The sequence below is a fragment of the Orcinus orca genome, chromosome 12, assembly GCF_937001465.1.
Source record: "Orcinus orca chromosome 12, mOrcOrc1.1, whole genome shotgun sequence".
NCBI classification, from domain to species: Eukaryota; Metazoa; Chordata; class Mammalia; order Artiodactyla; family Delphinidae; genus Orcinus; species Orcinus orca.
This window is the reverse complement of record NC_064570.1, coordinates 783915-810542: the sequence shown is the minus strand read 5'-3', so window position 1 is coordinate 810542 and position 26628 is coordinate 783915. Positions and strand designations below refer to the sequence as shown.

The 26628-nt window shown below is 45.0% G+C and overlaps 1 long non-coding RNA gene across 1 annotated transcript; it reads right to left on the bottom strand.

Annotated features, from left to right (window-relative positions):
- Positions 1-8329: 8329 nt before the first annotated feature.
- LOC125960647 (uncharacterized) lies at positions 8330-26192 on the bottom strand. The gene is made up of 3 exons (XR_007470515.1): positions 25762-26192; positions 18854-21748; positions 8330-8685 (listed from the first exon to the last, which is right to left on the bottom strand). It is a non-coding gene; the product is annotated as an uncharacterized LOC125960647 (long non-coding RNA).
- Between the last annotated feature and the right edge of the window lie 436 nt (positions 26193-26628).

The following is a 26628-nucleotide window of genomic DNA, read 5'->3' as shown; positions in this document are numbered from 1 at the left end:
AGAATGGGGCTGGGATCTGAACCGAGAACCCAGGCAGTTAGGCTGTAGATTCTGTGCTATCAACCACCATGCTATGTGCATAGAAAACTAATTATATGTCTATATAGCCATATAATATGTTATAAATACATACCACATACATATGTGTGTATATCAAATTCAGTTTAAAATTAAATTATTCACAAATTATCGCTTTTATTATAATTAATCCCAAATCTACTTGGAACAGGAGCAGAAGAATGCCAATGTGGGTGGTCTCCTGACACACACATACAGAGCCATCCAGGCATAAAGCTGAAATATTAACAACAGATGTGACTAGACTCTCAAATGCACATGGTTACTGTACTTTGTTTTTCTAAATGCACATAAATACTGTATTTATTGGTGTCTGTCTAAGGCTATCCATGAATATCTGGAATTCCTGTCTTTATGTCTGGTTTTATTCCCATATAAATGAGAGACGTAGCTTTGACTGCCTCGTTGGATTGCAAAATCAAGGTGCTTGAGGCCAAACCAAAGCGCGATTTCTTTCAAGAGACACAGAACGCGGTGGCCAGTACCTCGATCCCACAGGCAGTCTCACGATATGAAATGAAGTCATGTGAATGGAGCAGGGACAGTAGGTGGCAGTCGTCACCTCCCCTGGTATTTTCCTTCTCCCTTTTTTCCAGCACCGCTGATGACAGGGCAGAGCTCTCAGGAGAGAAGTCAGCAGAGAACTTTGATAGCAATTTCCAGGGGGCCCAAGATAGAGCCACGCAGACGACCCTCGGCAGGCGTCGGGCCCTTGCAGCAGTGGCCTCGGTAGAACCTACAGAAATAAGATGATAAAAGGCGAGTGAAAACAGAGCAATGAAAGGTATTTATGTTCTTTTCTAAATAATCTGGATATAGAGTGAGATGGGAACACACACACCCTTCCGCCTTGCTGACTTGGGTAGACCAGCACTCCTTGTATCTGAGGCCTGATGGTCCTGGGGCTGCATTTCTCTGTTCACTGGGACGAACACGTATCCAAGCTCAGCCACGACAGAACGTGGACTCCTGACTCCAAGTTCATCCCAACGGTCCCTGGACGGATCTGGTGAGAGTGAGGATAACAAGTAACCCGTGATGACACTGGGGAATAATTTCGTGTCTGAACTCAACTCATGGTTTGTAGCACAATCTTTTAAATATAAATTTATTTTATGATACTAAAAGAGTTGTAAACAAAATAATTGGCTTTAATCAAGGAAGTCCTGCAATAGCCAGTTCGTTTGAGTATGATAAAAGGATTTTTTCCTCATGGAAAAACACATGGATTGCATGCACCCAAAATTCTTCAATGACACAATAGGGTTACTCTAAATTTACCAGTAGAATAATAGAATTCTACTGAATGTTCTCTAAATCTCCAAATATTTTTTAAAAAACATGTGTTGCATAAATCATGATAAAAGAAAAACAAGCATGTGCTCCCAATATTACTTGAATATTTCTTCCACTGGAGCACATGATGTTGGTTGAGAAGATACACATCATGTGGAATCAATCTCACAATTTATTTGGAATCTTCTCCGAAATGGGATATGCCAATCATGGAATAGTTCAATATCGAGCAGTGTAAGTAGAATGCTATCAAATATAAAACACTGAATTAGGAGGGGACCATCTAGAAATTCATCAAGGAGGAATCAAAGAGTATTTCTACGGTGTCTCAACCAGCCCCTGCCCTTTGGACCCACCTCAATCCACCCGTTTTCTGCACTACCACCAGCTCATAGTGAGGACACGACAATTTGCAGGAATGTCCCGGGGTCTCTGCTTGCCTTTCTTCTACCAGATCATCTTCCAATTCTATCAGAATCAGTCTCTGAGCAGTCGGTTTTGGGAGAAACTTGAGTTTGCTTCTGGACCCAGGGATCTCGTGTCCATACTTGTTTTTCTCTTGTTTTGCCCCTTTTGCTCCTAGAGTTTCTCATGACACCCTGAAGAAGCTGAGCTGTGGCCTGGAGGAACCATGCCCATCACTGTCCACCATGTCTTGCTACTGTGAGGTCCAGCCACTGTGAAGCAGAGAGCAGGACCCAGATATTTGACCAGAACCCACAGTCCCAGAATCTTCCCTTCCCCATGTCAGCCCCTCGCCCAGGCTCCCCCTTTGCCTTGAACTGGGAGTATGTAGCCATGGGAAAAGAGCACAGCACCCCTTTCCCCCTTTCTGCTCATATTCCAGAGATGAGGGTGGGTTACGTAGCCTGAACTTGATGCAGGTGTTACAAGATCGTTGTCAGTTCTGCTGTCCTGTCTCTCGTTTCCTCCCAGGAAATTGGAGGAGGGAGAAAAACGTCTCAGCTTCAGCACAGCTGGGTGACTTGCAGGAACTCAGCGCCTGACGTTGGCAGGATCTAAACTGGTCGGGGAGCAGTGCCGTGAGGGGTCTAGCTCTGTATCCCCTTTGGAGAGGAATTCTGTTTCAGACCAGCTCTGTCAGAAGTGGGATCCACGTCCCACAGAGTTTCCCAAGGTTTAGATTAGTCCAAATCTAATTCACTTCACCTCTGCTGCAGTCACTTTCCGTGGGTGAGCCAAGGAAAAAGTCATCAGCTGATGTCAGCCACTCCCAGCAGACACCAAGTCCTGCACGGAACAGAAACAATTCTACGCAGTAATTCATCTGCCAACTACAAGACAACCTCCACTTAGCAGCCAATGTCTTCAACCCAAGCTGTGCAGCACAGTGACTCACGGGGCAAGAGTGAAAATCAGGGCCACAGCCACAGGGTGAAAATGTCACAAGCCAGGCGCACCCTGGTGTTCAAGAGCTCACACATCCCTCATCCTCCCATAGCAGTAAATTACCCTGAAACAGGGGGAAGGTGTTATTAATTATTTCTTTTCTACTGACTTTTTGTAGATGCACTCTGATTTCTAAGACTTACAGCCCACAGAATAAACACCCTCCGAGTGCTTGATCTGTGCCTAAGTCAGAAACTCAGGTTGATCCTCTGTGCCTTACTGGCCATACCCAGTAGGTAACTACATCCCAAAGGTGCTTTCCTTCTCAATATCCCGTTAATTTTCTTTATTGCCACGGCCTGATTCTGATCCTCTTGCCCAGATGCAGAGATGGACTTGCCATGAAGCTCAAAGAGTTTAGGTTTTAAGACTTCTCACCTGGTGTGTGTGCTTGTGCGTGCGCACATTTCACCTACAAAGGTATTTCCATAGCAAATCCTTAAGACCATTCTGTCTTCTCTGCTCTGTGTTAGGTGGCATCGGAGTGACCCTGGGCATTCTTGGGCATCAGTTAGAAGGGTCTGGACGGGGAGCATCTGGTTCTGGCTTAGTGGGATGGATGGTGTCGAATCAGGGTATTTCCGTGTGTGGTAAGCCATTGTCAAATGTCCTAGAGCAGGAGTGGCCTCCAAGAATAGACCTGCATCCTGCTGTATTGACACTTATGTACTCACTTTTATACCTAATTTTGTACCCATCGTATTAATTCTTTATTTCTTTTTGAGAGGGCCCTTTAAACTACATAAATGTTAGGTTCCCCAAACCAGGGCCTGCATGACTAGGACCCCTGCCAGCCTGGAGGCTCCCCCTCCCTCTACAGTCAGGGTCATCCTTCTAAGGTGCAGATCTGGTGTCGCCATCTTTCACAGCCTCTTAAAACCCTTCATCTGTTCCCCATCCAGACTCCCTCCCCCGGCACACAAATCCCTTCGGGACCTTGTTTCTGCCCTTATTCTGTGTTGCTTCCTCTTCCTCAGCTATACTCCCCGCCCAGGTGACCCCCCAGAGTGAGCAGCCTCCTTATCTTAGCGCCCAGTAACACAGGAATGCTGGGCCCTGGGGGTCTTCACCAGACCAGACCCCCTGAGTCCACAAAGTACCTCAGGCCTTTCTTAGGACCCAGCTCAGCGCCTGTTTCTTTCTCCACTCCTGTGCCTCTGTGTCCACTGCTCCCGGGTGCCCGAGAGCCGGGCTGGCTGCGATTTTCAGGCAGAGGAACTAACTAGCTGGTGAGAGAATCTGAATAGTGTTTAAGGAAGGGGACCAAAGGTAAATTGCATTTCTATTTGGGCTCACTCACAGGGTGACCGCCGTATCCCCCTTTCCAGGCCTGTCCCCGTTCACGCTGTGGGGCAGTGCGATTACTAACAGCAGCTCCAGCCACTTTCAGAAGCGTCCCCAACCCGGATGATAAATATACGGGCACCATACTTACACACCACAATTACACACACACACAAACTCACCATGGAAATAAAGATACCTCTATTGTGTTGTCATTAACATTATTGTCATTATCATTGGTATTCTCAGTGTGGGCATTATTTAAAATAACTTAATTTTACATAAGAAACAGTTCAATAAACCGCAGCAGTATAAGAATGTTTAAGAAGTGAAGTGTGATGGAACTTAGAAATGTAGCAATTTTGGTTCCCTAGGAGGAAGCATTAAAACCCATGAGCACGGGACAAGTTTGGATCATCCCATAAGAGACCGTAATTATAATCCTTTAAGTTATAAAACAAAGAGCCAAAGCTTTAACTGTGACACAAGGAAAACCATGTCTTTTTCCCTGCATTTGCCCTTCAACTAAGAAGTAAAAACTTCCTCTGGGCATTTAGGGAAATCAGGGACAGCCACATAAAATCATAATCACAGAATCAGAGAGTGTACGTAGGTTGTGCTTTGCTATGTGGACACAGAGTAAACTTCCCTGTTATTAGACAGGATTCTTGTATTGACAGAAGCTATAGATTACAAGGCAAAGTCAATCCTCCTGCCTTTCCCAGTACTTGTCATCCAGCCCAACCACAGTCTACATGAGCTCACCCTAATGGCAACTAGTTCTTTCTCCCATTCCATGTATTTATATAATTTTCCCCATATTAACTTCTCCAAAGATAATAAGAAAGTTACTGCCACACACAAAAAAATCGCATTCTCATCAAATGTTTGAATATCTTTACCCAAAACAAATGTACTTCTTTTTCCTAAGTATTCCAGTTCTGCCCTTAAAGTAGATAACCACTAAGAAATGACAGTGAGTACTAGGTCCCCATGCAGAGAGAGTACCCCCGAAAGTGACCAGGGCTCATCTTTCCGACTAGGGAACAACGAATACCCTGATAGCCATATGGTGCTGGCATCTTCCCCAAATGCAGAAGAGGCAGCCATTCCACTGAAGCACCCACAGCATGTGCTGTGACTCCTGAAACAAGTACAGGGTCACAAAGACAGATTCTCGATCAAGACATAATTGAGCGTCTGTGCCGGTGGCCAGGAGGAATGAAAAATGAAAAACACATGATCCCTATCCTCCAAGAGCTTAATATCTATTTGGGTAGATTTAAACAAGTATATAAATTATTATACAGCAAACCACAATATAAATACCTTAAAGAAAACTAAAACATTCTTCAAAGTAGCACTTTTAGACAAATATATGTTCCTCAAGTGATTAGGGAAGAGAAAAGTAAGTGGATGTGCTTCCTGCTAAGAAAAGCAGAGATGCAAGATTCAATAGTAAAATAACAGAAAGGCCACCAGAATAACCCAGGTGGTGCTGTCAGAGCCACAGCCATCAGGATGGACTCATGCCTCACTTACTCCAGAGACTGATGGATACGCAGAGGAGAAGTGCAAATACGGTTCACGTATGATGGATCCGACATAGGAGCCAGCGTGCACGTACCGTCACTACACACTCACCCGTCTCCTCTCTGTCAGCCAAGACGCCTTAGAGGCAGCGGCACCTCACCAGCCGCGACACCCACCCAGTGCCCAGACCTTGGTGTCTAAACTCCATTCTCCACGAAAAGCCACCAGGGCTCCTCACAGAAATGACTGATCCTAAGACTGACTGCAGCAGGAACTGTACAGGAGGAGTCTGCAGCTTCAGAAGGCAAAGAGGCAGCAGGTCAAAGGGACCCGGGAGCCAACTGAAGGAGCCCCCAGTGGTCAAAGCTGGGACAGTTTGAACAACAAAATAAAGTCGTGTTGGGTCATAATCCAGAGCATAAAAGAAATACCCACCAGTCCACACAGATATAAACACACGATGGAATAAACAAAGCGGGGAGAGTAGACCAACCCATGCACAAGAATTCCAAGTAACTTGTGAAGATGCTCCCCAGTGTGGGCTGTGCACAGTGACCCCCTTCCAAAGAAGACAGTGCGGGGAGGGGAAGGAGACACCTGGCAAACTCCAGAGGGTGAGGCCTGCTCATCACACGGCTTCGTGGTCCGCTGCGCGTTGCATGTGAGCCTCGTGCCCCCAAGCGCCTCCTCCCACTTCTTCTTGGTGGTTCAACAGTGAAGCAAACCTGACTCATTCCAGCTCTGGGGGAGAAAGAAGGAGGTAGACAGCGTTCAGGAAATGACGCGTTTATGAAAAGATACACAAATGCACGTATTTTATTATTGATGTGGGTGTTAGATTTCATTACTACATAGAGCATTTTCTTATATCAGCTTCCACTAAAATCAGTTCCGGAATCATGTTCTGACCTAACTAATTTTGAAAAAAGAGCCTGGAATTATCTTCCGGCCTGTTCCCATGGAAAGGAATCAGGGCCACCGAGCTGGATGGTTGGCTTTGCTGAGCTCACAAATGACTGGGCTCTGAGGACAACTTCTCTTTGCTCACATGGTCATATAGCTGTGAGGCGAGTGGCAGGGGACCCACAAGCCCAGCTGGAGGACCAGCCTCGGGACAGAAGCACGTCCTTCTGCTCCTACGAGCCCGTGCCTTGTCGGACCTCCCCTGGGGCTGACACTCTTCCACATGCAGGGCAAGGACCCCAGAAGGTCACGGAATGTGGCCCAACCATGAAGCCCCTGAGAGGGAGGCCCCACGAGTCACATGGCAGTGGGTAGACATGAGCCTGCTACAGACTCTGAAAATCAAGAAGGTTTGGTTTTATCCTATGATAAACAGCTAGTTATCCAAAGGTTTAGAACAAGGATATAGTAAAAGCAGAGATTAAAGAGACTTTCATCTAGAAGCTGTTTGCAAGGAAAGGATGAAACCATGCATGGAAAGCACCCCTGTGTCTTACGCATCAAAAGAGGCACAGACGCTTCTCAAAATATTTTAAGGGACAACATCTGACTAGCTAAACCTGATATCTTTGACTACTCAAAAATTTATGAATTCACGTGACTGTTTTCACCAAGGCTAAGGAAACAGTCGGTGAGACGCAGGGTGGCTCCATGGCCAGAGCAGGATGAGGAAACCCAGTGGGACCCTCTTCCTCCTCAATTCCCCCTCCTCAAAATTGGAAGAAGATGGAAAACTCTGTCCTGAGAAAACTTTCATGCTAATTTAAAAGTATATAATTAACGAAATATATTTATTTAGAACTCCAAATAAGAGTCAACTGTTATCACATTAAAACATGGAAATTACATACATTAGCTCACTGGGGGGAAGATAATTATTATTCTAGCTCTCAGGGTCTCATTCACGTCTTATTCTCGGGCTGGGGGGAGAAACTGCCCTATATATCACGGGTCAAAAACGTTACCCAGGGAGCTGTTCTAAAGATCTGACACAGACTGAAAAATGTTTACATATGGAACTCAACCCACTAAAAGTTTTCAGGTACATCGTGAAATGTTCTCTTGAACCAGTCCTGCCATCCTGTCTCTCCCTCTCCCTCTCACTTGCTTGTTGAAGGAATATGCAGTATTTATTGGGCACACATGTTTAGAGATAGATCCACCTGCATGTGGAAACTAGGTGTCAATCTGCAGCCAGGAGCTGGCTTCTGTCCCACGTCCAGGCACCCTGTGTGGGGAGCAGAGGCAGGAGGTGCTCAGGGAGACGCTGACACACCCCCGCCCAGGTCCACGTGGCTGCCGGGGCCAGTGCGCCGTGCGTCCGCCAACGGGACTTGACTTCATCCAAGGCCCATCACCCATGGAAATACTCACCTGGTGGGGGAGGCTGGCTTTGGTCCGTATTCATTTGGATTTTCTTTGTTGTTACTTTTGGGGTGGAATTTCTCCCTGAGCTGAGGGATTATGGCAGTTGGGAGAATATTGGCTAAGTTGTTTTGTTTTCCACTCATATTCTTATTAAGAAATACATTGGCTTTAAAGTATTAAACTTGGACTGACTTTGTTCTTCTGCTACTTTGGTCCTTTGAGACAATAACAGGGCAAACTATACTCCAGACTTCACTTCTGAATCCTTTATTGTCTCCAGCTCGGACATACCTTCGCAAACTAGTGGAAGGGTCATCTGGCACGTCTGAGTCAGGGAGCAGAGCGGCCTCTGACACAGCTGTGCCAGGACCCCGGACCCCAGACCCCACCCCTCCCACCAGGGCTCCCGTAACAAGTATTGCCGAGTAGCAAGACCTCACCAAGGGGTGGCTCTGCTTGTTTTCCAAGTCTGGGCTTCATTCTTCACTCAGCTGGTTGTTATTACTGCCTTTGCAGTAGCAGTGAGAGATTAACCGTGGCCAAGTGTCTGAATTTTGACACAGACTCAGCCAAAATTCAATCTGCCACGTCCAAAAGGAGGTGAGAGGAGTGGAAGATGTGGTTTCCATGCTGCTCGTGTCTCTACCGTTTTGAGATGGAACGTTTAAAACATCCCCAAGGTAATGTGCGTTTAATTAAAGTAGCATCAGTGAATCCTAGAGGTGATATTTGCTTTTCCAATTCATTTTTATGCTGCAAGAGAAAGAAAGGGAAGTCAGCTTAGAGTAAGTTAATGAAGAATCTGGGAAAGGAGAGCCCCTGGGGTGGAGTCTCCAACAGCCGTGTCAAGGCCAACCTGGGTCCAGCTTGGGAGTCGTGGCTGGGTCACTCGTCCCCAGGTTTCAGATGCACAAAGCAATGAAAATGAAGGCAGTGCTTTGTACCCACAGCAAGTCAGGAAGGCAGCTCTTCCAGGGGGACTGTGTTGGCTGTGGTCCCTGGGAACCCTGCAAAGGCAAACACGCAAGTGGCTGCTGGAAACAAGGGGAGATGCAGGGTCCCTCCGCAGAAAATCCACGGCCCCTCCACATTCAATGTGAACACACCACATCCAACCGAACTGCTCCACTTCATTAGTGTAGCTTTGACACTTTCTGTTGTAACAAACAACACTGTAATGATCAGTAGTGTACAAATATGCACCAATCTACTGTATGTTTCAAAAGGCTTCTGCCCTTCATGACAAAGTTCCCTGAACTGCTTTCTTCCTGAAAACAAGTAAAATGTTGAATATGCAATTTTAAAATTATCTTCTTTAATGGCATTGCTGAGCTCACAAGGAAGTAAGGAGCCCTCCATGGCCCAAGATTATGCACAGGGGAGTCCACGGGCCGAGGCCAGCCATGGCTCTGGCCACCTGACAAACCTGGTGGCCTGTCCAGCTCCTGTAACCGCTGCTCCCACAGGCCCCTGGAACCAGACACCTCCTCACAGTGGGAAGGAGGCTTCAGAGGGCCACAAACGACTGCAGAGGAGGGCAGTCACCTCCCACAAAGACTGAGCTGGGGGCCAGGCTCTCACTACCTCCAGATACTTCAGTCAGGAGCCCCTTCAGGGTGACCCCAGGCTGTGGGTCACACTTCGTCCTCACTGACCCAGTTTTCATTCTTTAAATCTAGTTGTTCTAGCAGTTGCCAAGAGAGGAGTGTTAAAATCTCACCCTGGTTATGGAATCGTCTACTTCAGTTTTTCACTGGGTCAGTTTTGCTTCATGTATTGGAGTATTTCTCAACAGGCACCGTTATAATTATTGACTTCCTGATGAAGAGAAGCTCATTCTACCACAACAAAAACTCCCTTTATCTCTGGCAATACTCGCCATGTAGAAGTTTATTTTCTCAGATATGAATACACTTTACTCCAATGACTTATTCTTAACATTTGCATGATTTATCTTTTCCCACCATTTCCTTTCAAACTCTCCTTGTCTTCTTATTAAAAGTTTGTCTCTTGTAGGCAGCATATAGCTTGGACTTGCTTTTAATCCATCCTGACAATCTCTGCCTCTTATCTGCAGTGTGTAGACCATTAACGTTTAATGTAATTACTGATAAGATTTAGCTCAGTCTACCATTTACTATCTGTTTCTGCTTTTCCCCTCTGGTTTTTGTTTTTTATTTTACACACACACACACACACACACACATCTTTCATAAATATGTCTTTCATAATTCTTCTGGATCCATGGAGAGGAAGAGAAATAAGTATTACGTATCTCACAGCTAAGGTGTTCTGGGCCATCTCTTCTTGTAACCTCTTCAGTTTTTGTTCCATAGAAATCTATTCCATGTTATTTGGTGCAGGAAAATCTAGAGATGTTAAAAGTGCTCTTAATTTTTGTGATTTTAATAAGCATGGGATCCCAGGTTCCCAGGTTTTTTTGTTTGTTTTTGTTTTTGTTTTTTGCGGTACGCGGGCCTCTCAATGTTGTGGCCTCTCCCTTGCGGAGCACAGGTTCCGGACGCGCAGGCTCAGCGGCCATGGCTCATGGGCCCAGCCACTCCATGGCATGTGGGATCCTCCCGGACTGGGGCACGAACCCACGTCCCCTGCATCGGCAGGCAGAGTCTCAACCACTGCGCCACCAGGGGAGCCCAGGATCCCAGGTTTTGTGAGGCTTGAAAGTTATATAATCTGGGGAATCTCTTTAAGAAAATTATGCACGTAAAAGAATAACATAAATTAAACATTTTAAATATGACAGCCACCACAAGCATCACACAATCTGGAAAAAAACATTTTTTTTTTCAATTTAAGGGCACAGTACACATCTACACAACTCTAACTACATTTTCTGGCTGATTACAGTCTTTTCTTCCTAAGTCTTCATATCATGACACTGGGTAAATCAGCAGAGTGCATGGTTAGAGCATTTTTTGAAGTCACCCCAGCATTGGGACAGAAGTGACTATGACTCCACTAACCCTAATCAAATGTATCCCTGACCCCACTTCCCCAGAGCCTGACTCACTGCAGCAACCCCTGCATCCTGCCATGGTGGGAAACACAGGTGAGGGAAGTTGGGCTGGAAAGAGGCATGGTCTTTGCTGATTGCAGGTAACACCTTTTGAAAATTTCACAACACGTGATGATATGGGCATGCCACTGAGGACCCACCAGGTCCAGGGAAGAGCCTTAAAGCCTCAGCGTCGTGTGCTTCTCAGTAAACCCACTTCTGATAATGAATGAAATAAAACAACTAGCTTGTCCTATGCTTCTTCTCCAGTCTCTCCCCAGGACTCCTCCGAGGCACCAGCATCTCCAAGTCTCCCCACAGGGTTGCCAGCAGACACTGGGAGGAACATTTACAGTTTTAAAAAGATTGTTTAAATCAAAAACTCTCCCTTCATTTACTTGATCATTTATGCAACACTGTTCTCCAGTCTCTACTCCAGTTGCCCGAGACACGTCTGTGAATATAAAACAGACAGGGTTCTTGCCCTAGTGGGTTTATAGTGTTGGGGAGTGAAGCAATTATTTTAAATAATCACTTACACAGCTTTTCACACTCTTAGAAATTATTTTAGATACTGTCATTATTAAAACATCAGTCTAATATTGGCTGAAAAAGCAAAGCTCAATTAATATTCCATTTCTAAGAGGTGTACCTAAAACAAAGCAACTCACAAAGGTTAAGATTTTTAAAAAGCACCAAATGATACAAGCAAAAAGAGAAGGGGCTGCCCACATTAATACTGTATGAAGTGTAAACCAAGGTATGATTCGTAAATATACCAGATAAAATTGTTTCTAATACAAATGAGTTATATGCTGGCAACCTCAAGTCTACACCAACAGGATATGAATGTCTCCTTTCTGTTCAAGTCGGTACTGAAATAATCTCCCTCTTGCATCAACAACTAGAGAAATTGTCCAATTTCCAGGGCCTAGCACATGTTGAGTATTCTGCCAGACTGAGTCGGGGCCTTTACCATTTCCTACGTCCAATTTTCAAACTTAAAGCAGAAAAAAATAATGCTTCAAGTACAGGAGGCCGTAGATAATAATTGTGTTAAAATACATAAGTGCAGCAGCCTCCAGGCCTCCTGGGGCCCATTGGTCTCATCCCCCATCTCCCCACCACATACAGGCTCAGCAGTGCCCACAGGTTCTGCGTCCTCCGAGCTGTGTCCTCCAGTGGGTGGAAGGAAAGATGGTGGTTCCTGGTGGGCTGGCATCTTGGGACAAGGACACAGGCTTCCTGCCGCTTCTGAGAAAAGCTGGCCTCTGCAGGTGGACCTCACATGTAGGTGGGTAACAGAGAGGACCCGACCCCAGCCCACCCCTGCCTGGATGTGCTGCCCTTTGTTTTAGAGGGTAAAGAAGAGGTTTAAGATTTTTAAGAATTTGAATCCAAACACATCTGCCCCATTATTACTGGAACTTGCTCAAGAATCTTATAAAATGTTGACGCTATTTCGTTTTACAGCACATTTTTTAGTTTTTGGTGTTTTCTTTTCTGTTCCTTGAATCTTTAAATAGGAATTTGGAAGAGAACCTATAAGAAAACAGCCAGATGCAATCTTAAGCTAAAAGTTCTAATTAGAATTTTAAGAGCACTTAAGGATTTTACTCATTAGAGTAATTCCATAGTAAATCGTTTAGAAAAGCAAAGTAACCTTTTATAAAGCAAATCACAACCCTTCACGCATCCATTCCATAAATGTTTCTTTTTACATTTTTAAGAGGCACTGTCCGCCCTCGATTCCTGATTCAGATTCCATGTGATTTAAAATGACTGGGGTTTATCTTGTCACCCCACGCGGCTGTGTGATGACCTCATTTATAACCGGCTCCATTTGAAAAACATGAGTAGCGCTGGTTAATGGTGTGGGAGAGACTCTGCTCCAGGGAGTGGGGCAGGGCAGGTAAGACTCAGGCCTAAGACGTCTCCTTAATGGTGTATTTCACCAACAGAAACATCCGCCAAGATGACAGCTGCCCTTAAGAAAGACCCTCCTGGGGAGTGGGGACCGAGCCATCTGGTGAAGGGAGTCACAGACTACATGAGCTGGTGGTGCAGGCTGCGGGTCCCAGCCCTGGCCATGCAGCTGTCACAGCGCAGGAGGGAGGAGAGGGCCACAGAGAGCCCTGACGGGTGGCCCAGCCCCGTGAAGAGCCTACAGGCGAGAGGCCAAGGGGGTGGGTCCCAGAGGAGACCCTGCGGACAGGAGGAGGTGGGAGAGGCCGGCAGCACCCCCAGGGCTGCAGCCACACTCAGTCCCTTGGCCGCCTTCACAGCAAACACGGAAAGCCAGGTTGGAAACCAGCTCTCGTGTAGACAAAGGCTGGGCCAGAGAGTGTCTGAATTACAGTAACACAGTGATTCCCTGCAGAAGCTCGGTCACCATCATGTCCCCCACCCCACCCCAGGCCCCGGGGCCAGGACTCACTGTGCTTACACGGCCACCAGCAATAGTATTCGCCCACCAGTTCTTGTACATTCTAATCGCTTTACCATGTTTTGGCATGATAAACGAGACACACAACTACTCAGAACAAACAGTCGTTTCCTGTCCCTCCAGGCCTGGGGTCACCCCGGGCTGGGGCCTCTACCTGATACCTGGGCTTCCACCCAGCCTCCAGGTCTCAGGTTGGAAGTAAACATCCTCCCAGAGGCCTTCACCGACTCCACCAGTGGTTGGGGTCCTTCGAGGCCAGAACTTCTGGCTGTTTAGACCTCACCCCTTCCTTGCTTCCTCCCTCATGAGACCTTGGGCTGCTGAGGGCAGGACGGCCACACCCCCATTATAACCCAGAGGGTGTTCAAGACCCTGATGCGGGGTGGGTCTGCAGGTGTGTGTTGAGAAATGAGGGCTGGGGGGAGAAGGCCCAGCGTGTTACTTGGGAGATGAAAGGTGGAGAGACACAGGTGCTCCAGGGGGACAGAAGGACAGATGCCCGGTTGGTACCCTTTGAAGGAACAGCAGAGAAAAGCGCCCTCCAGGCAGGAGCCAGCACAGAGCTGCCCTGGTCTGTGAGGCACTTGATAAAGGGCAGATAGAGCTTCACATTCAGAAAAAACATGACTAGCTTGACAGAAAACCGCTTTCAGCCATTGTTTGTAAAATAACTCAACATGCTCTGAAGCACAGTAACCCACCCAGTAACCTAACTAATGATACTGTCATGTCAGAGCTTCTGGCGAAGGAAGGAAAGGAGCTTCTCTGAGCCCCTTCCCATCTCATTTGGAGGGAAGCCCACAGAACAGCCCCCCGCTGGCTCTCCAGGGACGAGCTGGGGTCCCCGCAGCCATGCACACGGGCGGCTTGGCAAAATCGGAAACTCCTGGGAAACGTTAGTGATATTCGTGGAAGGAGCCACTGTATTTCCAGCAGTGGAAACTGGGCTTTTAATTTAATACACATCTGGGTCCCTAAAGTGCCCAGGAAGATCACTGGGGCTTAATACATGTGTTTTTAGTGACTTTAAAGGTTTATAATATCACTACCTTGTTTGTCCATAAACCCGTGAAAGAAGGCAGAAACACCATTTCCACCCACCGGTGTATCCCTGCGCCTGGCACAGTGCCTAAAAAATCGTAGGCACTCAAATACTGTTGAAAAATAAAATGAGCATATGAATAAATATCATCGAAAACTCTGCATTACCCCATCTAGTTGATAGAAATAAGCATCAGTGAACAAATATTACCTCCTAAGAGAAGCAGAGTAGGCCAGTGCCCGGGGTGCAGGCACACCTGGAGGGTCTGCCTGCCCATCCCCCACCCCCAGCCCTGTGGAGGGTGGCACCCAGCTCCCCACCTGCTGCACCACCAGCCACAGCCGACTCGCCTGGGGCCGTGCCACTGGCCCAGGCTGTCACAGTTGAAAACTATGGCCGTGGGTGGCTACATCCAGCTGGGAGGTCATGAAGACTCAGGTAATTCTTTGAGGCTCACGTGCAGGAGAAATGAGAGACACTGCAGGGCAGGACGGAGGGGACAGAGGGCCCGCCTCGTTCAGACAGCTTCCCAGCTCCTAGAGCTCACCCTTCACCACACACAGCGAGAGCCATTCTGAGGTTCCGCAGGGTTCCTGTTCTGAGTATCTGCAATAGACTTCCGGATCTTCATGCAAAATCTTATTTTTCTTAAAATAGCAAGAGAGTGTGTTTCTTTTTCTTGTAATGAAATAACCCCGAGTAAAATGCAAGGAAGAGCATCCAGTCCAGTTACCTAACTACTCCCCGGATCAGTCCCTTTGCTTTTCTTCTTCAATGTAATGGAAAGAGATATCAGACTAAATAACAATTGACTACTGGCCTTCTGAATTTTATTTTGTAGCCAAATTGCGTTAATAGATCAAAAGTTATAGGAAAATATAACCCCTAATCTAAATTCTAAAAACTAACTATAAACTGTCAACAAGGTTACCTGTTTCTTCCATTTTCTTTCTATAAAATATACACAAACTTTTCCCATTTTGTTAACTGCTGTGTCCCCAGCCCCTCCAGTGATGTCTCGATCCAGCCACAGTGCTGGATCTGGGGCAACAGTGCTCTGATGGTTTTTAGGTATGTGAACCAATTTAGTCGCTATATTGTTAAGACATTTTGCAATAGATTTTTGGAATATATGACCAAAAAGGTACCAATTATACTAATAACTGGTTTTTTCTTTAAGTGTATTAGTCCCTCAAACCATGTAGAAAACAAAAAGTACAGTTATAAGCTGTTGTTACAATAATACAAGCTTTTATAACTGCCCATGTATTTACCTTTATCTCTCCACACAATTTTGAATTACTGTCTAGTTTCTTTTCATTTCATCTTGCAGGACTCACATGAACACTTCTTGCAGGGCAAATAGTGGTCACAAACTCCCTAGCTTTTGTTTATCTGGGGATGTCTTAATTTCTCCCTCATTTTTGAAGGACAGTTTTGCTGGATACAGGATTCTTGGTTGACAGTTTTTCTTTTAGCACTTTGAACAGATCAGCCCAGTCTTCTGGCCTCAAAGTTTCTGATGAGAAATCTGTCGATAGTCTTATTGAAGGTTCCTCATGACAGATTTCATCTACCAGGTACTTTCTGCTCTGCCAGTTTCCCTGAATTCTCTACCTTAAGTAATCAAATACAACAGTGTTTGTGCGAGAGCCAGGACTCCAGCTGGTCTCACGGTGAAGAGGCTCTCAAACGTGCTTTCCACTCTCGTGTGCCCAGGGCTGTGGATCTCATGAAAAGCCTTACTCTGCTCCTGTGCAGAAAGAGGCATTTGGTCCCTAGTATCACTCATCTTGAGAAAAGGTAAAGTCAGAAACCACTGAGGAATTCTGAGCTATTGTGTGTCTTGGTAGCAAGTAAGTTAATTACAGCTGACTAATAGAGCCGAGATTTATGTTGCCAGAGATCACAAAAATAGGAAAACAATTTTAAATACAAAAGCACAAACACTCCACCCATGCCATTCTAAGCAGGAAAGTACGAACAAGATAAGAAGATAAGCCAGTGTGGAAGGCTTAAAATCCACATCAAGTATAATTCTTTAGACCAGGGACCTGCCATCTACCATCTGTGCTCACCAATAACCCACGGAAGACAAAGATTCCGTCTGGGCATAGATCAGAAAACAATGGGGGAGTCACTGCTCGGTCTCAAATATAAGCCCTCCTTGTAATACCTTTTCAACACCATGGCATCTTCTACTTCTGATCACCCAAGCCTCAGGCACAGGGTGTTACGAGACTAGGGTGCTGATGTGTAGGTCAGAACGGCAGGAAGAGTTGATACATTCTTAGTTTAGAGACAAGAACTTAGGTCATTAAAAATGAATGTGGGGCTTCCCTGGTGGTGCAGTGGTTGAGAGTCCGCCTGCCGATGCAGGGAACACGGGTTCGTGCCCCGGTCTGGCAGGATCCCACATGCCGCGGAGCGGCTGGGCCCGTGAGCCATGGCCGCTGAGCCTGCGCGTCCGGAGCCTGTGCTCCGCAACGGGAGAGGCCACAGCAGTGAGAGGCCCGCGTACCGCAAAAAAAAAGGAAAAAAAAGAATGTGGTTAAAAGAATAGATGCAAATTTTCAGAACTAACAAAACTACATAAAATCCTTACAAAACTACCAAAGCAGCAATTGACAGACACCACCATACCTTGGAGAGTTAGAGTGACTTGTGTCAGATGCAATGTTAGCAGTAAATACTGAACGGATTTTGCTGTTTGCTGCACTGTCAGTAACAGACTCAAGGGCTTAATTCAAGCGCACACTGTCCAGAGACCACACGTGGGTTCTCTGTTAAGCGTCTGCTTCTTGACACCACGTCATTTCGTAAAGCCACAAAGTGAGCCAAAGGAAGGACTGAAACTAAGAGAAGTGGGAAAATAAATAAATAAAGGATCCTAGAAATAAAACATAATCATAACTGAGAAGAAAGGGCTGGAATCCAGACAGAGTAAAATACAAAACTGATACAAACATTATATTTAAAAGAAAAGTCGAAAGTATCTTTATGAAATCATCCATTACCTACATTCATAGTGGAAAAATACAATAGTGTCAATCTTTAAGCACCTAGTGTATGTAGGGCTCTGTGGTAGGCACACAATGAAGCAAGCTCGGGCCACAAATCAAGGGAGCGATTGCTAAGTAAATAATCATTCTTAAAACGGCAAAGGAGATGTTCAGTAAAGACTGTTAAAGCCAATATCTCTATGTGTTTTAATAATTCTCTTCAGTAGCGTAGTGACCAACAACGTTTAAATTAATTCAACATGTTTAGTAAAATAAACTCTCTATTTGAAAATAATTTGGAAATTTCACTGTGTGAATTACTCTCTGATCTTAGTGAAATAGTATCTTTCCTTTTTTCTTCCATCCTCTTTGATACCTTCTCCCATGTCCCCCTTACTTGAAAATCCACCCCAATTATGTTTTCTATACGTCTGTAGGTAGTTATCCATTAAAAGCATCATCGAAACCATTCCCCTAAGGATGAATTCTAGTCACTTCCACAAACATGCCTCTGTGAGTGCCCTTGTACATGTCCCCTGTAGACCTGCTCTGGGATGTGGGTCAGGGTCATGAAGGCTGAGTCACAGAGTAGGAGCTGGCATGTTCTGTGCACTTTCCAGAAAGCTGAACCACGGTTGCTCTCACTAATGGTGATGAGACTTGCCATATTTTAATAGCTTCATCAGCCCACATTTCTAGTCTCTTAATTTGTAAAACAAGAGGAGTAGACAAAATGACCTCAAATTTCACAAAAGTGATAAATTTACACTTATTTTAAAAATAAAATTGATATCTCAGAATTTGCATTACTACGTACTGTGTTTACCTCACAACTATATCACATTAATGAGATATTTGAATAAGCATTCATATATGGAGACTATATACATATATTTATTTACACACACACACACAGTTGACCCTTGAACAACACAGGAGCCTCGGGGCGTCTCTGTGCAGTCTAAAATCTGCATGTAACAGTATAACGTATAGTCGGCCCTCTGTATACATGGTTCCTCCCTATGCATGGTTCTGCATCCACAAATCCAACCAAACATATCATTGATCTATACCTACCACTGAAAAAACCCATGTATAAATGGACCTGCACAGTTCAAACCGTGCTGTTCAAGGGTCAACTGTATATATATATATAGTTCTGTATATATACAGTGTCTCACATATATATATATGAGAAAACTCTGAGCACTAAGAGCGGTGGTATAAGCCAGGGCAGTTAATGGTAGGTGGTGTAAGGAGAGACTATAGCTTATAGTTATCTATGTTATATCTTAGTGGTTTAGTAACATAAAGGTTTATTTCTCCCTTGCATCACTGTTGACTAGGTGGGGGTTGGGAAACTTTACTCACAGGTCATACTTCACTGACCCTGGATTGGGTGACTGGTAACTCACCTGGCTTCTGCACCAAGTGGTGACTCTGGAATGTTGACCCTTCTATCATATGGTTCCACCATCTCTGAATCCTTTTCTTTCTTCTGTGCATGGGGCAGAGAGAAGTAGAAGGATTGTGTGGGGCATTTATTGCCAGGCCTGGAATTGGCAAATATCGCTCCCACCCACATGCCATTGGACAAATTTGTGTCATCGTCCCAATTTCACCGCAGGGAGGCTGAGAAATACAGTTCTTCTGTGCACTCAGAAATTGGAAATAGTTTGGTAAGTACCTTGCCAGTTTCTACCACAACACTTGTCCATGGTGTCAAAACGTGCTATGCTCTTTTTTCCAACTATTTGGAGATGCTCACAATGTTAGAATTCAGTTAATAGTCTCCTTGATCATTACTTTCTTGTTTCCATCATAAATTTCCCAAGAGTCTTCATACTACACCAAGCTCATGGAAGCCCATAGAGTTCCAAACCTCACACCAGTCAGAATAGCCATCATCAAAAAGTCTACAAATAATACATTCTGGAGAGGGTGTGGAGAAAAGGGAACCCTCCTACACTGCTGGTGGGAATGTAAATTGGTGCAGCCACTATGGAGAACAATATGGAGGTTCCTCAAAAAACTGAAAATAGAGTTACCATATGATCCTGCAATCCCAATCCTGGGCATATACCCTGAGAAAACCATAATTCAAAAAGATTCATGTACCACAGTGTTCATAGCAGCACTATTCACAATAGCTAAGACATGGAAGCAACCTAAATGTCCATCAGCAGATGAATGGATAAAGAAGATGTGGTACATATATGCAATGGAATATTACTCAGCCATAAAAAGAATGAAATAATGCCATTTGCAGCAACATGGATGAACCTGGAGATCACCATACTAAGTGAAGTAAGTCAGACAGAGAAAGACAAATATCATATGATATCACTTATATGCAGAATCTTAAAAATATGATACAAATGAACTTATTTACAAAACAGAAACAGACTAACAGATTTCGAGAATTAACTTATGGTTACCAGGGGGGAAGGGTGGAGGGGAGGAATAGATTGGGAGTTTGAGATTGACAGGTACACACTGCTATATTTAAAATAGATAACCAACAAGAACCTACTGTAAAAAAAAAATTCATTCATTCATTCATTAAATAAACATATATGTATAAAAAAAGATGTTGTCCATACATACAATGGAATATTACTCAGCCATAAAAAAGAACAAAATAATGCCATTTGCAGCAACATGGATGGACCTAGAGATTGTCATACTGAGTGAAGTAAGTCAGACAGAGAAAGACAAATATCACTTATATGTGGGACCTAAAAAATGATACAAATGAACTTATTTATAAAACAGAAATACAGTCACAGATGTAGAAAACAAACTTATAGTTACCAGGGGGAAAGAAGTGGGGAAGGATAAAGTGGGAGATTAGGATTGACATGTACACACTACTATGTATAAAATAGATAACTAACAAGAACCTACTGTATAGCACAGGGAACTCTCCTGTAATGACCTATATGGGAAAAGAATCTAAAAAAAGCATGGATATATGTATAACTGATTCACTTTGCTGTACACCTGAAACTAACACAACATTGTTACTCAACTATACTCCAATAAAAGTTTTTTTAAAAAATAAGATGAACCCAAAGAGACCCACACCAAGACAAATTATATTAAAATGCCAAGTTAAAGACAGTGAGACAATCTTAAAAACAGCAAGAGAAAAACAACTTGTTATGTACAAGGAAAACCCCATAAGACTATCAGCATATTTTTTAGCTGAAGTTCTGCAGTCCAAAATGGAGTGCCACAATATAGCCAAATTGCTGGGGGTGGAGGGGACTTCCACCCAAGAATACTCTTCCCAGAAAAGTTATCATTCAGAATTAAAGGAAAGGTAAAGAGTTTTCCAAAAGAGCAAAAGTTATGAAGTTCATATCCACCAAAGCATTCTTACAAGAAATGGTAAAGGGACTTCTTTAAGCTGAAAAGAAAGGGCACTAACTAATAACAAGAAAACACATGAAGCTAGTATAAAGGTTGAAATTAAAAAGCAGTAAAAATACCTATCATTACAGCAATAAGTTAAGGGATACAAAAGATTAAAATGTGTAAAATGTAACATAAAAAATCACATAAAACATGGGGAAGGGAGAGTAAGTATCTTGAGCTTTATAATGTGATCAAACTTAAGTAGCTATCAACCTAAAATAGACTGTTATAGACATAAGTTGTTATATATGTAAGCCTCATGGTAACCAAAAACAAGAACCTATAGTAAATACACAAAAGATAAAGGGATATAAGCATACTGCTAAAGAAAGTCATCAAACCACAAAGAAAAAGAGCAAGAGAAGAAGAAAGAAATAGGAGAAACAAAAACAAGAAACTACAAAAACAGCCAGAAAACAATGAAAAAAATGGCAATAAGCATATACCTATCATTAATTACTTTAAATGTAAATTGACTAAATTTTCCAATGAAAAGACATAGAGCGGCTAAATGGATAAAAGCACAAGACCCGTCTATACGCTGCCTATAGGAAATTCGCTTTAGATATAAAGACATACACAGACTGAAAGTGAGGGGAGAGAAAAACGTTTCATAGAATTGGAAATGAAAAGAGAGTATAAGTAGCTATACTTATATCAGACAAAATATAGTTTAAAATAAAGACTATAATAAGAGACTAAGAAGGGTGTTGCATAATGATAAAAGTTGTCTTGATGGCCTGTAAGTTTCCTTCCACTTGTAATCATCCAGTTCTTGTGATTCTGGTCACGTTTTTCTTCAGCAGGAATAAGATCACGTGCAGAGAGCCTTCAGTGGCTGCGTCGTGCTCCTGTGCACCTGCTGCATTCGAGATCTCACTCTGCATCTACTGAGATGATCCGATAAGGGGTTAATATCTAAAATATATAAAGAATCCATACAACTCAACAACAAAAAGTAACCCAATTAAAAAAACTGGGCTGAGCAGCTGAATAGACATTTTTCCAAAGAAGACACACAGATGGCCAACAGGTACATGAAAACATATTCAACATCACTAATTCTTAGGGAAATGCAAATCAAAACCACACTGAGATATCACCTGATGCCTGTAAAAATAACTATTATCAAAAAGGAAAGAAATAACAAGTGTTGGTGAGGCTGTGGAGAAAAGGGAACACTCACGCACTATTGGTGGGAATGTAAATCGGTGCAGCCACTATGGAGAACAGTATGGAGGTTCCTCAACAATTAAACATAGAGCTACCATATGACCCAGCAATCCCACATCTGGGTATTCAACCAAAGAAAAGAAAAACACATATATTGTACAGATATTTGCACCCCAATGTTTATTGAGGCATTATTTACAATAGCCAAGTAATGGAAACAACTTATGTGTCCGTTGATGGACACATGGATAAATGTTTGTGTGTATATATATATATACACACACACACACACACACACACACACAAAGGAATATTACTCAGCCATAAAAAAGAAGGAAATCTTGCCATTCGTAACAACATGGATGGACCTGGAGATGATTGTACTAAGTGAAGTATGTCAGACAGAGAAAGACAAATACTATAGGATTTCACTTACATGTGGAATCTAAAAAAAAGGGCTCACAGATACAGATGCAGAGAATAGACTGGTGGTTATCAGAGGCAGGTGGTGCAGATGGGAGAGATGGGTGAAAAGGGGTCAGAAGAACTAGCTCGTACCTGGACACTGTTTAGTTCTGATAGAGTCAGGGGACGGGATGAAGAGGTTAGCACAGCACTTGCATTTCAGATGATTTCCTCAACCAAATACAAGGCAAAATTACAGCAAACACAAAAAGTAAAAGAAAATTTTAAGCTGTTAGAATGTTATACGTGATGAGTTTTTTTTAACTTTTCATTTTATGCTGGAGTAGAGCTGATTAACAGTGCTGTGACAGTCTCAAGTGCTCAGCAAAGTGACTCAGCCTTACATAGACATGTATCCATTCCCCCCCAGACTCCCCTCCCATATAGGCAATGATTATTGAAAAAATATTTCTCATCATTAATACACTTGAAAAGGTAGAATGCCATGATTACAAATGATGGATTTTAAAACATTAAATGAAATCTCAATAATTGGTTATAAAGTAATGAGGCAAATGTATTCATATTGCCATGACTGCCAGAGCAACTGGCAGTATTATATACCCACCACATGTTACCCAGTCCCTCCATGGAGGAGCAGTGAGTCCCCAGACCTGATTTATTAAAAGTAAACCACAGACCAGATTATTCAGTTCTTTGAGGGGGAATCTGAAGACTGGCCTTATGCTCCCCAAAGTGAAATAAAATGGCTGTCAGTTGGGTAAGCAAATGTTAACTCTTGAGTCACTGCAGTCTGTAAAAACTAAATTTTTGGACAAATACATAGTTTTGTGCACCCAGTGGAAGGAAATAAGAGGGCTGATGAGGCTATAGCAGTTGAAGGCAGTCTTTCAAGGACTGGCTAAGAAAGGCTAAGTTTAGTGATGCACGATGTAAGAAATACCGTCTTCCACAACGATAAACGTAATCAGGGTGACATGGTACTGGCAACCAATAAGAACTATGACAGCATAAAGGATGGAATCAATTAGGCCCATTGTGGAAATCCGAGCATCTTACAGCCAAATCACCCTGGATTCAAAATCACAAAAAGATATTTTCCTTCAGGAGATCTCGGCTATGCGGGCACATTTCAAACTGCTTAAATAAATACAATGTGGCCAAATGTTCCCAGGTTCCACAGCTGTAAGGAGGAAAACTTAAATGCCAGTAAATGCTAGCTTCAGTGGAAATGGATCCTTTCAAAATGAAAATCCCTTTACTGTAGGAAAATTGTCTTTGATGGATGCCCCATTATTAGTCTTTCCATGGAGCTTGGGCAAAGTTCTGACCTGGACTTCAAAGAGGGCAACACGAAAGCCCACTCTGTGTCTTGGGCATCTTGCCCTCTCGCCTCTGGGCTGGTTTCCTTATAGGGTTTTGAAAGTGCTAAGTTCTTTGTGCTATTTTTACCTACTAGGGAACCTAGTAATCACTAGGAAGGGGGCCAAGGAGGAATTGCAGGTGGGGTGTGGGAGAGGGCACAAGTCACATCAGAATGGACTTTCCACGGAGCAGATGCCTTTCCCTTGTGCACCACACATTCGGTACCTAACACATTGTTATGAGGATTCAAAAAATGGCTTCTGGAAATCCAACCTTCTGAAGGGCAGGAACGAATGTTGAATCCCGTGGTCTGAAGTAGCAGGTACTATAAGTGTCACAGCATGTGACAGCACACCGGCCATGTGGTAGCCAGGCCGTGTCACACCCTGTCTCTCACGCCCCACAGGACAGCACCGATGTCCTCACCCCGTCTATCTGCCTGCATGGACTTCCGTAGTTAGTAAGATGGAGTTTCCTCACTCCAAGGATGGAGATCATTTGTTGGTTTGCTTCGAGGAAATAGACCCCCGGGGAAATCTTCTCTGAAAAAGCCACACAATTGCCCAGCATCGTCACAGCCTGCGTCCTGAGACAGGTCCCCCTGTTGTAAACTGCGCTCATCCACGTAGCGGCAGACACACCCCGCTCGCTCCAGCCCGGTGGAGGGCTGCCTTCCCACGGATCTAGAGGAATAAAGAAACGTGAACGCAGACAGGCTCCAGGTCCCCCGTTCTCTCAGGTGTGAAGGGTGCTCTGGCTTGGGGAGGCCGCAGTGACTCGCAGAAGTTACAGCACGAGCCCGTCCCCGGGGCCACGCACAGAGGACGCCTCCAGGGAGGGTCGGCCCCTGCGGCTGTGCCACGTCACCCTTTCTGGCCCTTGCTTCCGGAGATGCGGCTGCCCACCCCGGATGAACTTAGTGCAGGCGGGCAGGACCTCCCAGAGCCTGAGGGGTGTGTGCGTGTGTGAGGGGGTGAGAGACGGACTGGGTGGAGGGGAGACTGGGAGAGACTTGCTTCACTCAGCAGGCGCCCGCCCGGGGCTGCAGCGCTGGGGAGAAGAGCACTAGGGCCCCACGGTGCAGAGTGTAACCTGGCCACCATATAAACCACAAGCCCCGATGACCTCGCTGTACCCCTAACCCCTGGGACTGAGAGCCGCTGTGCGGCTCAGTGTTGAGGCCACAGTCCTGGTCCCACAGAAGCACAGTAAGAGCTCAGTCGAAGCAAGGCTGATGAGAAAGCCCACACGGGGGCATCCTGGTGCGGGGAAGAGCTCTGGGAACCCCGCCGAACGGGGTCGGGAGGCTGCTTGTGCCGGGTTGTGTGCCCCTCAAGCTCCCGAGTCCACGCCCCGAGCCCAGCACCCAGGTTGACCGTGCTTGGAGAGCGGACTTTAAAGAGTCGGCTGACATGAGGCCATCAGGGTGGCTCTAATCCAGTCCTCCTGGCATCCTTATAAGAAGAGGAAGTTGGACACCAAGAGGCACCAGGACAGCCTGTGCACACAGACTGCACGAGGATGCCAGAGAGGGTGGCCGTCTGCGAGCCCAGGAGAGTCCTCCAGAGGAGCCAGCCCTGCCCCCGCCTGGGGCTGGGACTTCCACCTCCAGAACCCTGAGGAATAAGTGTCTGTGGTTGGAGGGCCCCAGTTTGCAGCCCCTGACAAGCCACCACAAATTCCACTTCTGCCCCAAGACTGTCAGCGGCCAGCCACGTGACCATGGACAGCATCTCACACTTCACCCGGGCGTCCTCATCCACCACAGGGAGGCCTCCATGTGCCTGTCCTTATGTTTGAGGGTGAAATCTGACAGCTAACATGAAATACTTTGAAAACTCAGAGGTGCTGTTGAAACACAAGGAACTGTTCCCTACACCGCGATGGTCTGTGGAAAGTGCAGCTAAACCTAGACGTCCTCATCCTCTCGCATCCTTACTTGGCACTTACCCATCTTCCCCGCTTTAAACTTCACTCCGCATCGTCTGGTGTTGTTGTGGCTTGTTCTAGCGCGGTCAACACTGCCAGTTCCTTTTCGTCTCCACGGGGAATCTGATGCTTCTCTTCGTCAGGATGCCGTCCCGGCGCCTGGTTTTCTCTTCCAAGAATGAGAAACATCTAACAGGAGACACAGGCCAGCAGAGCACATGAATGGTGCCAGGGTGCAGGCACAAGCAACAGAGGACGAGTGAATGGGTCCAGGGAAGAGCGCTCACTCCTGCCCAAAGCCATGAGGAAAACACTGGCTTTGAGCTGGGCCTTGAAAACTGAAAAACAAACAAGCAAACACAAGGGGAAAACCAGGAAAAGGGGACAGAAAGAGCAAGGGCACGGTAAGAGGACGATTCTGAAAGGCTTCCAGAGATGGAGCACAGTCTAGCGTCCCTTGAGCAAACGGCTGGTGTGGAGATAGAATAAGGAAGCCGGGGTCAGAGCAGACAGAGCACCAGTCCCAGGCCAGAGAATGACCAGAACTGAATTTGGGAGGAGTACCCTGCTTTTCAACAATTAAGATAAAAGCTCTTTAAAATTATGCTGACACAATGTACAGTTTTCTGAGATTTCACAATGCTAAGCATTAGCTGCAACATCTTAGAGTCTATCTAAGGTACCAAGGGGTCAAACATGCCCATTGATTATTTATAATAAGATCAACCCCCTACTCACCAGCCACCTTCGTCTCGGGGGAATCCCATCACTTCAGTAGAATTTAGGGAGCTTTTGTTATATGCTTGATGAAGTTAGAAGCCAGGGACGTGCAGAGGGAAAAACTGGGCTCTGAAGGTTCCCACAACCCAGCCCAGGG